This window comes from Apium graveolens, chromosome 4 (assembly GCF_009905375.1).
Source record: "Apium graveolens cultivar Ventura chromosome 4, ASM990537v1, whole genome shotgun sequence".
Classification (NCBI taxonomy): Eukaryota; Viridiplantae; Streptophyta; class Magnoliopsida; order Apiales; family Apiaceae; genus Apium; species Apium graveolens.
In genome coordinates, this window is record NC_133650.1 from 133,540,007 (window position 1) to 133,549,009 (window position 9,003).

The following is a 9,003-nucleotide window of genomic DNA, read 5'->3' on the forward strand; positions in this document are numbered from 1 at the left end:
GAGAAAATTCCTCTAAGAGAGTCCAGGTGTCTGTTTGGCCGTTATCCACAATAAGGGCTTTATAAGCGGCCTCCTCTTCGTTAGCCGGGCTACCATCAACTACCTTACAAAAGGGCCTACGAAATAAGCTGGCCCAATCGCCTCCGGCCCAAGTTAGCCTAAGGAACTTATCTCTCCATTTTGGGTTGTTCACAATAATGGAGTTGCTATCAAAAATATATGGACACTTGGACCTTTGACGGATAAAATCCCATCCCGGTTGAGTTAAATGACTATTATAAAAATTGAAAAAATTTCCTAAAAAGGGGAACTGAAAGGGGGAAGTTATTCCTAAGGCACAGATGCAAAAAAACATATGATATTCCTTCATGCATTTGGAGGGAGTTGGCAGGGGTTTATTTGAACATCCGCAAGGAAACGGGGGATAAATTCATGGAAGGGAAACCTATGGCCGATAACTATGGTTCCTCGATAAATAAAAATGATATCCCCTTCCCAATTGCATGTTCTATCTCCTGGGTGGTCGGAGTTATCCTAAGGTATGGAGGAAGTTTGTACATGGAATTATAACTCTATATTCTACCTTATAATTCATGGAATGTGTTACTGTGATAATAAGAATCTAACTCAGCAAGAGAAGGATATTCATTCCCCCTAGTGTTAATCATATCAATTAAAGATTTGTATGGAGAATGAATCTGAATGAGGGTACCTCTTTGGAGGTATTCATCTTCGCAAGTCCGGCAAGGTCTCGATCCGCCATAGATATGCTTGGAAAGAAGGATTCAAAATACAGAAAAAGCTTGAAGAACGCCGGAGAAGATCGGAAATTAGGAGGAGGATTATCGAAGATCGCCTTTCTAAAAGAGAGAAATGAAAGGAATGAGAGAGTTTTTGAGTTATGAGTGAAATGAGAAACTCAACCTCACTCTAATCTTATATAGCACAGGAAATGGGAGACTAAACGATGAAAGCCCATAAAGATAAGGCCCAATTAAGGGAAGGACCAGGAAAAGGAAGAGTCTGGAACAATCTAGAAGGTTCGAGGGAAGCCGAAAAGGATAGTTCGGTCATAATCCTGATCGATTAAAGGAGAATCCTGGTCGAATTTTCATTCGATACTACACCATATATGGCCTATTGTAATGGTTTATTTCAGTGTAACCAGCTAAAGTGTGACCATAGGTGCTTTAAAATTATTTTTGGCTATCTATGCTTACACTTTTTTTCATTGTAACCATTGGTGTCATTTAGTGTAACCATAGAGAAAATGACACATCTACGGTTACACCATAACTGATGTTACCATTGGTCTTAAAAAATATGTAACCAGTAACTGAAATTTTAGGCAGGTCACTCAAAACATGAGGGGGGAATGAAAAATTAGAATTAAAATCCAAAACTAAGACCTCCCGAAACAAAAAAAAATACGCCTCTCTTCAATCCTTTTCAAATCTCTACCTCTCTTCATTTCTTCTCAAATCACAACCGAGGAGCTCACAAACTCACAGTTCATTTCTCTCACTCCCAATTAATCGGGATTCTACTTTAAATTAATCGGGTCTGGGTCTTCAACCTCATTGCTATCAAATCGGTTCTTTAATCACCATGATTTAATCGATGTGGCTTTCCAAAGCTTTCATCAGTACCTTTATCTATTTCTCTCTCTCTCTATATCCCTCTCTATATTTAGTTTTTATATTGTAATAATTTTAGTGTTAGGCTATAAGTAGATAAGGTTTATAATATTAGTGATATGGTTTGTAATAATTGTGGTTTTCATATTACCCCTATCTGTTTGTTGTGGTGTGTTCGAACCATTGAAGAGCTTGCAGATGTTGTTGGAGTCACCTTGGGACCTAAAGTATGTTGTTCTTTGATTCTTTCTAATTTTTCAATTATAAAATACTATAAATTGTAAAGATGATAGGTTTTGATGTTTGTATATTCTTATTTTTTTAATATTTTGTATATACCTATTGTATTAAACTGATTTTGTTTTTTCAGTTAATATTTTAATTCATTATTGTTTTCTTTAAGGTTACAGTTTACTTTTCAGTTGATTTTTTGATAGGAGCTTGTTTTATTTAATTTTGATTTTAGTTTTCTCTCCGAGTTTCTGATTGGGGCGCAATATTATCTTTGAACAAAGTTACAGGGCTTCTAAAGTGATCAAAGATAGTGTTACTATTGCCAGAAGTATCGAATTCTTGGATAAAAGGAAGAATGTTGGCGCCATTAATTTTTGACTCTTGTACGACTATTAAGGTAGTATTACACAGAAGTTATATAATATGATTAAGCCTCTATGGCTCGTTGCTAATTACAGGCCCTGCATAATTACTTGTTTTTAACTTAATTAATAGAAGCCCTTGTTACATGATGTTGCCCAAAGATCTATTTATTTAATTAACAATAGATCTATTCTAAAATCTTAATCTGTATCATATATATTTTACCCTTATAGTGTAAATTAATATCAATGTCTAAAGCAGGTCTCTAAAGGTTTGGAAATGGGAATAGGAACAATGTCACGTGGAGAAAAAGCGTTGATTTATGTTAGAAGCCAATACCTAAATCAGTGCACATTCATGCCCGTAGTAGAAGAAGAGATAGAGGAAGTTCATTTCGAAGTGGAGTTAGTGCATTTTATTCAGGTATGAAGAATTCATTGGTGATGTGATTCACATTATCGGTGGTGTCAATTTCAATTGGATGTAGTTGTTCAACACAAATTCTTGACGAGTCTAGAGTCTAGACTATTCACTTAAAAACTATATAAAATCAGTTGATAAATATATTTTGTTTATGTATATTTTGAGTTTTGACAGTGAGAATTATGTCCCGAAGGATTTTTGTCACACTCATTTGCAATGGCCACATGGTGCCCTGTCATTCAGAATGGTAAAAAAATTACCAAGATTTTGGTTCAAGTGAATTACCTTTTGGAGTTTTGTGATTCTTTAGCACTCCTTATAGATCATGTTAGATCATGTTGTTTCATTTTTACTTCGTATGTATTATCAGTGACTCATGTTGTTCTTGCCTTAACATTTCAATTCTTTGTGTAGAATGTATATTGTATAGTTAATTCTTCATAATGTCCAAGCATTTTTTGTCATGAAAATTATTGTATAATTATATTTTACTAAGAGGGTTCAAATACTTGTGGGAACCATTTTGAAACATAGTGCGATGCTCATGGAATCTATTCTCTTATGAATTGTATTTTTTTCTCTCATCTTTTGTATTAATTTGTTAAAATTGAGTAATCTCAAATATTTTAGATCTGTTTGGACATTCTGAAATTTGGTTACACATATAGGTTCGGGATGTGCTTGCAGATGGGCCTCTAATAAAACGTCGGATACGTGATGGAAAATGTGGCATATCAAACCCTAAATAATTTTTCTGTTTCTGAGTATCGGTGATCTGTTTGATGCACCAATAGTATCATATTTTTATCACATTTTTAATTGCTTTCTGATAAGTGGATTTTATATCTAATTGGAACGCTTCATTTCAGGCTTAAGTTGGTATTTTGGACTCAAGTTGTTGGTATTTTTGATGTGTTTTTGTGTTTGTGTATTTCAGGCATCAGTTAAATGAAGAAAGAAGATTTTTAAAGAAATATGCTGAAAAGAGATCGGAATTGTAAGCCTGGGTCATTTTAAAGTTGTAGAGAATCTCGTTAGTTTCGCGTGGGCAGTTGAATCGCCTAATTCTGACGAGCAGAACTCAAGATACGGCCAAAAGAAGAATTGTCAGAATTTTTCCAGAATGTCAGCGTGGGCGCGCCACTGAAAACACTATTCCATCGTGGCCGCGCCCTGTAGCAGCACGCCCGCGCCCGGTTTCTGCATCAGAATCCTGATTTTAGTCGAAATTGAAGATTTTGAGAGTCCTGGTTGTAACGCCCCCAAATCTGGGGTCAGAGGATTTGGTCGTCACTATGAAACGTCGATCCAAATCAACCTATTTAGTCAAAAAACAAATGCCAGCGGAATATATTGATCACTTATGACCCCAAACTAATCCAAGATCTTTTAAGGTTACAGTTCTAGAAACAAGATATCCAAATTCCACAAATACATTTTTCACTTTCTTTTAAAACTCTTTTCAACAAATTCCAATTCAATACTAACCCGCTAGTAAAACTTCGAAAAGAAGTATACTAGGCCCAACTATAAAATAACACAATTATAATATAATATAGTATAAACAACTTTTCACAATAAAACTTACGCTAGCCCGCAAACCCTGGACCAACCACCTTCCAAGAGCTTCTTCTTTGCTTCCTCGAATTACGCGGCTAAACAGCGCAAGCTAATCCTCACTGGAGGTTAAATTTTAAAAACATGCAAATATGAGCGGAAAAAATGCTCAGCAAGTTCATTATAGCATATATAGGGTCATTTTGATATAAAACTGACATCTGCAATAGCGCAGAACATTTTAAAATCAGAATTGCTGAAACATAAAATTTATTAAAGAGTCGGATAATTGTTTCTCACTACATTCAAAACTCTTTTTTATATTTTCGAGCAAAATGATTCAGCAATACTTTAAATCTTGATGAGAGCAAAGCTCGTAAAACAATGTTTACAGAAATATCGTAAACAACAATAACAAGAAGCAATGACTATGGATTGAATCATAAACTTTATTCAAAACCAAACTCTTGATATTAATACTTATTTTGTTGTCATATCAAATTAGATATCAATACGAACTTTGATGCTCACAACATCCCATACTGAAGTCAACATCATTCATCTATAATAATACCACCTTTGATATTTAACAACAAAGTAAGTATCAGCATAAACAGGAACCGAATAAAACCGCATATCACTTTTAATCCAAAACAGAAATAGTTGATAAACCATTTATTCTATGATTACCAAAATAATTTAGAAAACAACATTTTAGATTGGAACCAATTATATTTCATGTTGTTCCTGATGATCAGTCACGAAACAGCACCGGTATCCCGCAGCCATACCGTAAATATAGGTACTACCCGTATCCCGCAGCCATACGGTACCTAATGGGCGCCAGAAAAGGCATATACTCGCATTGAAAAATATTACAGCTGGACCGATATCTCGATCACCTACACTGTAACCAGTAACCATTCCAATCTTAAAAACCTTTTTATTGAAAAAGGAGCCGAATCAATCGACATCCTAAATAATTTTTATTCCCCTATTTACTTGGGCAGAAATACTCGCAACAAAATCATCTTTCTCAAAATCCAAAACATTTATTAATCCAGTAATTTGATAAGTAAAATCACTTAGCTATTATGAACATAGAATAGCAGAGAGCACTTGCATAATAAGCATTTAATTCAACGATATGTAAAACATTTATCTATTCTGAACTGAGAATAAGGAAAGCAATACTTGCATGATAGGATTCAAAATATATATCACTTGAACAATAAGTGATGATAGAAATACTTGCCTTTGGGATTTAGTCGTTAGTCACACTCGCAAAAACACATTTATCTGACATTCTGACTCAAAACATCACCGCCTTTCTTTTCAATATTTTACTAATATGCTGCTCTCGCGATTTCCAGAAGCCAGATATCCAATATTCCATCTCATTCCTTATCCAACGTCTTGTCCTGATCAACTCGAACGATCTGCATCTCGATTTATAAAATTGGTACCAATAGAACGGGCTTGAAACAAAGATCAATTTGGTATGTAGAGCGTTTGATTTGGTTTCTTGGTTTTCCCACAATCATCAATCAAAGGTTTGACAAGAAATTTCACCCCCAAAATGTGTTCTTGGGTTTTGTTTCTACTTTCTATTTTTTTTAATAAAAAATGAATAAAGAAATCAGTTTTCAACTATTTATATTTTTCTGAAGAATAAATACCCAAAATCAATTTAGGGTGTTTTTATTCCCATAATTAAAATAATTAAGCCCCAAAATAATAATTACGGGAAATAATTTTAAAAACGATAAAATATAAAGTTCGTATTAAAATTCCCCAGAAATTGCGAATAATTCAAAAATGCAGAAATACTGGGTATTTGAAATATGAATGATTTTATATAAATAAAAACACGAATTTTGTGGGCTTTGACATCCCGGTGGGGTGTCTGTCCGTTTATTTTGAAAAACAGAAACGATTCCTAAATTAACAGAAAACCCCGAAAATACATAAAACACATTCTAATGCACATAAAATGAAATAAAATGAGTAACTCGATAAAGACGCAAATAAACACACGTCCAAATTACAGATCGATTCATATAGATGCAATTCAAACAAGTAACGAGTATCCCATTGGATCATATCGAATCCGAAAATACATTACTTAGACACTAAGTAACTATAAAACGATACAATTTAATATCAGATTTGGATAATTATCAACACCAGGCTTCTTATAAAACACTTTATATGAAAATAATGTAATAATATCCCGTTTTTCAAGAATACGGGTTTTATTGATCTACTGAAATGATTTTCGTATCGAAAATTTTGCGTCGGGACGCGCACGGGTCAAACCGTAATCCGGATCAAAAAAGTTAAAACACGGAAAATGTTCAAAATATCCAAATTAGGTTAGGAATGAGTTTTCGGAAAAGTTTCGGGTTGTAAAAATGCAAAAACGGTTGAGGTTGGACGATTCTCGGCTTTATAAAATAGTTTTATAATTGATCAGAAAATAATTAATAAATCCATAAATTATTATAAAATCATATAACAGCCCAAAATTACCAGAAAAATATCACAATTATCTATATTTTATTCTGCACATATAAAAATCAGTATACTCAAAGAATATCATTTATAAACATCCAAAACATCAACTCCAATTACCAGATAATTCACTAAAACTCATATAAAAATCACAAAAACACTTCAAATAATAATAATAATAATATCTGAAAATAGGGGATATTACACTGGTCATCCTGGAGCCTATATATACAAATAAAAAGACGTTTTAACAACAAGGAGACCTGGGAGAGCAATAAGAAGACCTAGAGAGCACGAGACGGCTACAGAGAAGAAGACTTTTGTTTTCTTTAATTTAGGCAATACTTGGATGCTTGTTTTGGATTTGTCTTTGAACCCTACTAGTACTCTTATATTGTTTATTATCATGCTTTCATTGGAACCCATGGTGATGATGAGTTCGATTATGAACTAATCATTATCATAGGGTTCTAGCGGATTTATTTATGGATTTCAATAGTTAATTTGTTCAATATCTTGGTGTGTGATGATTGATTGATATCCTAGTATTGGTTGTGCTTATTCGTCTTATGTGCGTAACTAACATATAAGATAGCGTGTTAATCTCTATTGAAGCGACAGTGAATATAGAGGTTTAGAACTTGCCATGCTAGCATAGGTTCATGTGTTATTGTTATGCATGATTCGTAGGTAATTTTAACCATCTTACTATCTCTATGTAATCACGATAGATAACTTGCACATTAAACCATTATATTTTCAATTCTATAGATATATAAGGACTAAGCATAATTGGTGTCTATTCAACTTTTATCTCTTTTGTGGATGCTTGGTAGTAGGGTATTCGTACAACGAAAGTTGGCATTTACTAGTTTCGTGTTATCTGATTAGTGTCATCACCATTACATGCTAAGGTTAAGAACAAAAAGGCTATTGAATGAAGTATTTAATGAAGTTAGGATCTCATGTTTGTCATATATATTAATTCAAACATTCTTGTTCTCTTAGTTATAATTGTTAGTTTAATTCTTAGTTATAAACAATCTCAACTTGTTATTTGTCTTAACATTGGATAATAATTATATCATTGTTGCATAGGTGCATATTCTTAAATTAACTAAAGAGTCTTTGTGGGAACGAATTTGATCTAAATCTGATACTATTTGTGAACGCGTATACTTGCGTGTATTATTAGCGCGTCTTAACGTCCTAACAAGTTTTTGGCGCCACTGTCGGGGACTCGGTGTTGTTAATTGTTTAGTTTATGTACTTGTCATCCGTGATCGTTAAATTTCAGTGACTCGGATATTTTACTTATACGGGTACTTATTTTGTTTCAGGTACTCTAGAGAGCGTGTATGCGAACGCATTCTCAATCTCGTGTCTTTGTTGAGGAAAAAGCTGAAGAAGAAGTTTTTGTTGCAATGGGTGAACCAACAGCGAATCCGAAGGCTTTGATGGAATATTCTCAACCAAAGATTAATGACATTCAGTTTAGCATTGTCAGACCAGCCATCTCGGCTAATACTTTTGAAATCAAGTCTAACATGATTCAATGGGTGCAGAATTCAATCCAATTTGGGGGTTCTCCAATGGAAGATCCCAATATGCACATTAGGGATTTCATTGAGATCTACGACACCTTTAAGTTCAAGGTATTTCTGAATATGCTGTGAAGCTGAGACTATTACCATTCTCTCTGATGGAAAAGGCTAAGAGTTGGTTACACTCTCTACCAGTTGCTCCGATTACTACTTGGGAAGATCTTGCTCAAAAGTTTCTCACTATATTCTTCCCTATGGAAAAGACAGTTGCAATCAGGAATGCTCTTACCCAATTTTCGCAGCAATCAGGAGAATCTTTATATGACGCTTGAGAGCGCTACAAGGAAATTCTTAGGAAGTGTCTTCATCATGGAATGCCTGATTGGATTATTATCAATTGCTTTTACAATAGTATGAGAGCACAGTCCAGACCCATGCTCGATGCAGCATTAGGTGGAGCATTATGGGCAAAGAGCTATGAGGAAGCTTATGATCTAATTGAACTGATGGCTACTAATGAATATCAGTATCCACCCCAGAGATTGCCACAGGGCAAGGTAGCAGGAGTTCTTGAGGTGGATACAGCTACGACTATCACTGTTCAACTAAAGGAGTTGTCTATGAAGATCGATTCTCTGGCTAACTATGGTGTTAATCAGATAACCAGTTTTTGTGAGCTATATGCAGGTTCGCATGCGACGGAGCAATGCGCTATATCTAGTAAATCAGCT

General features: G+C 34.3%; 1 non-coding gene across 1 annotated transcript; it reads right to left on the reverse strand.

Annotated features, from left to right (window-relative positions):
- Positions 1 to 8,541: 8,541 nt before the first annotated feature.
- Positions 8,542 to 8,648, reverse strand: LOC141721887 (small nucleolar RNA R71). The gene has a single exon (XR_012574929.1). It is a non-coding gene; the product is annotated as a small nucleolar RNA R71 (small nucleolar RNA).
- Positions 8,649 to 9,003: the final 355 nt, after the last annotated feature.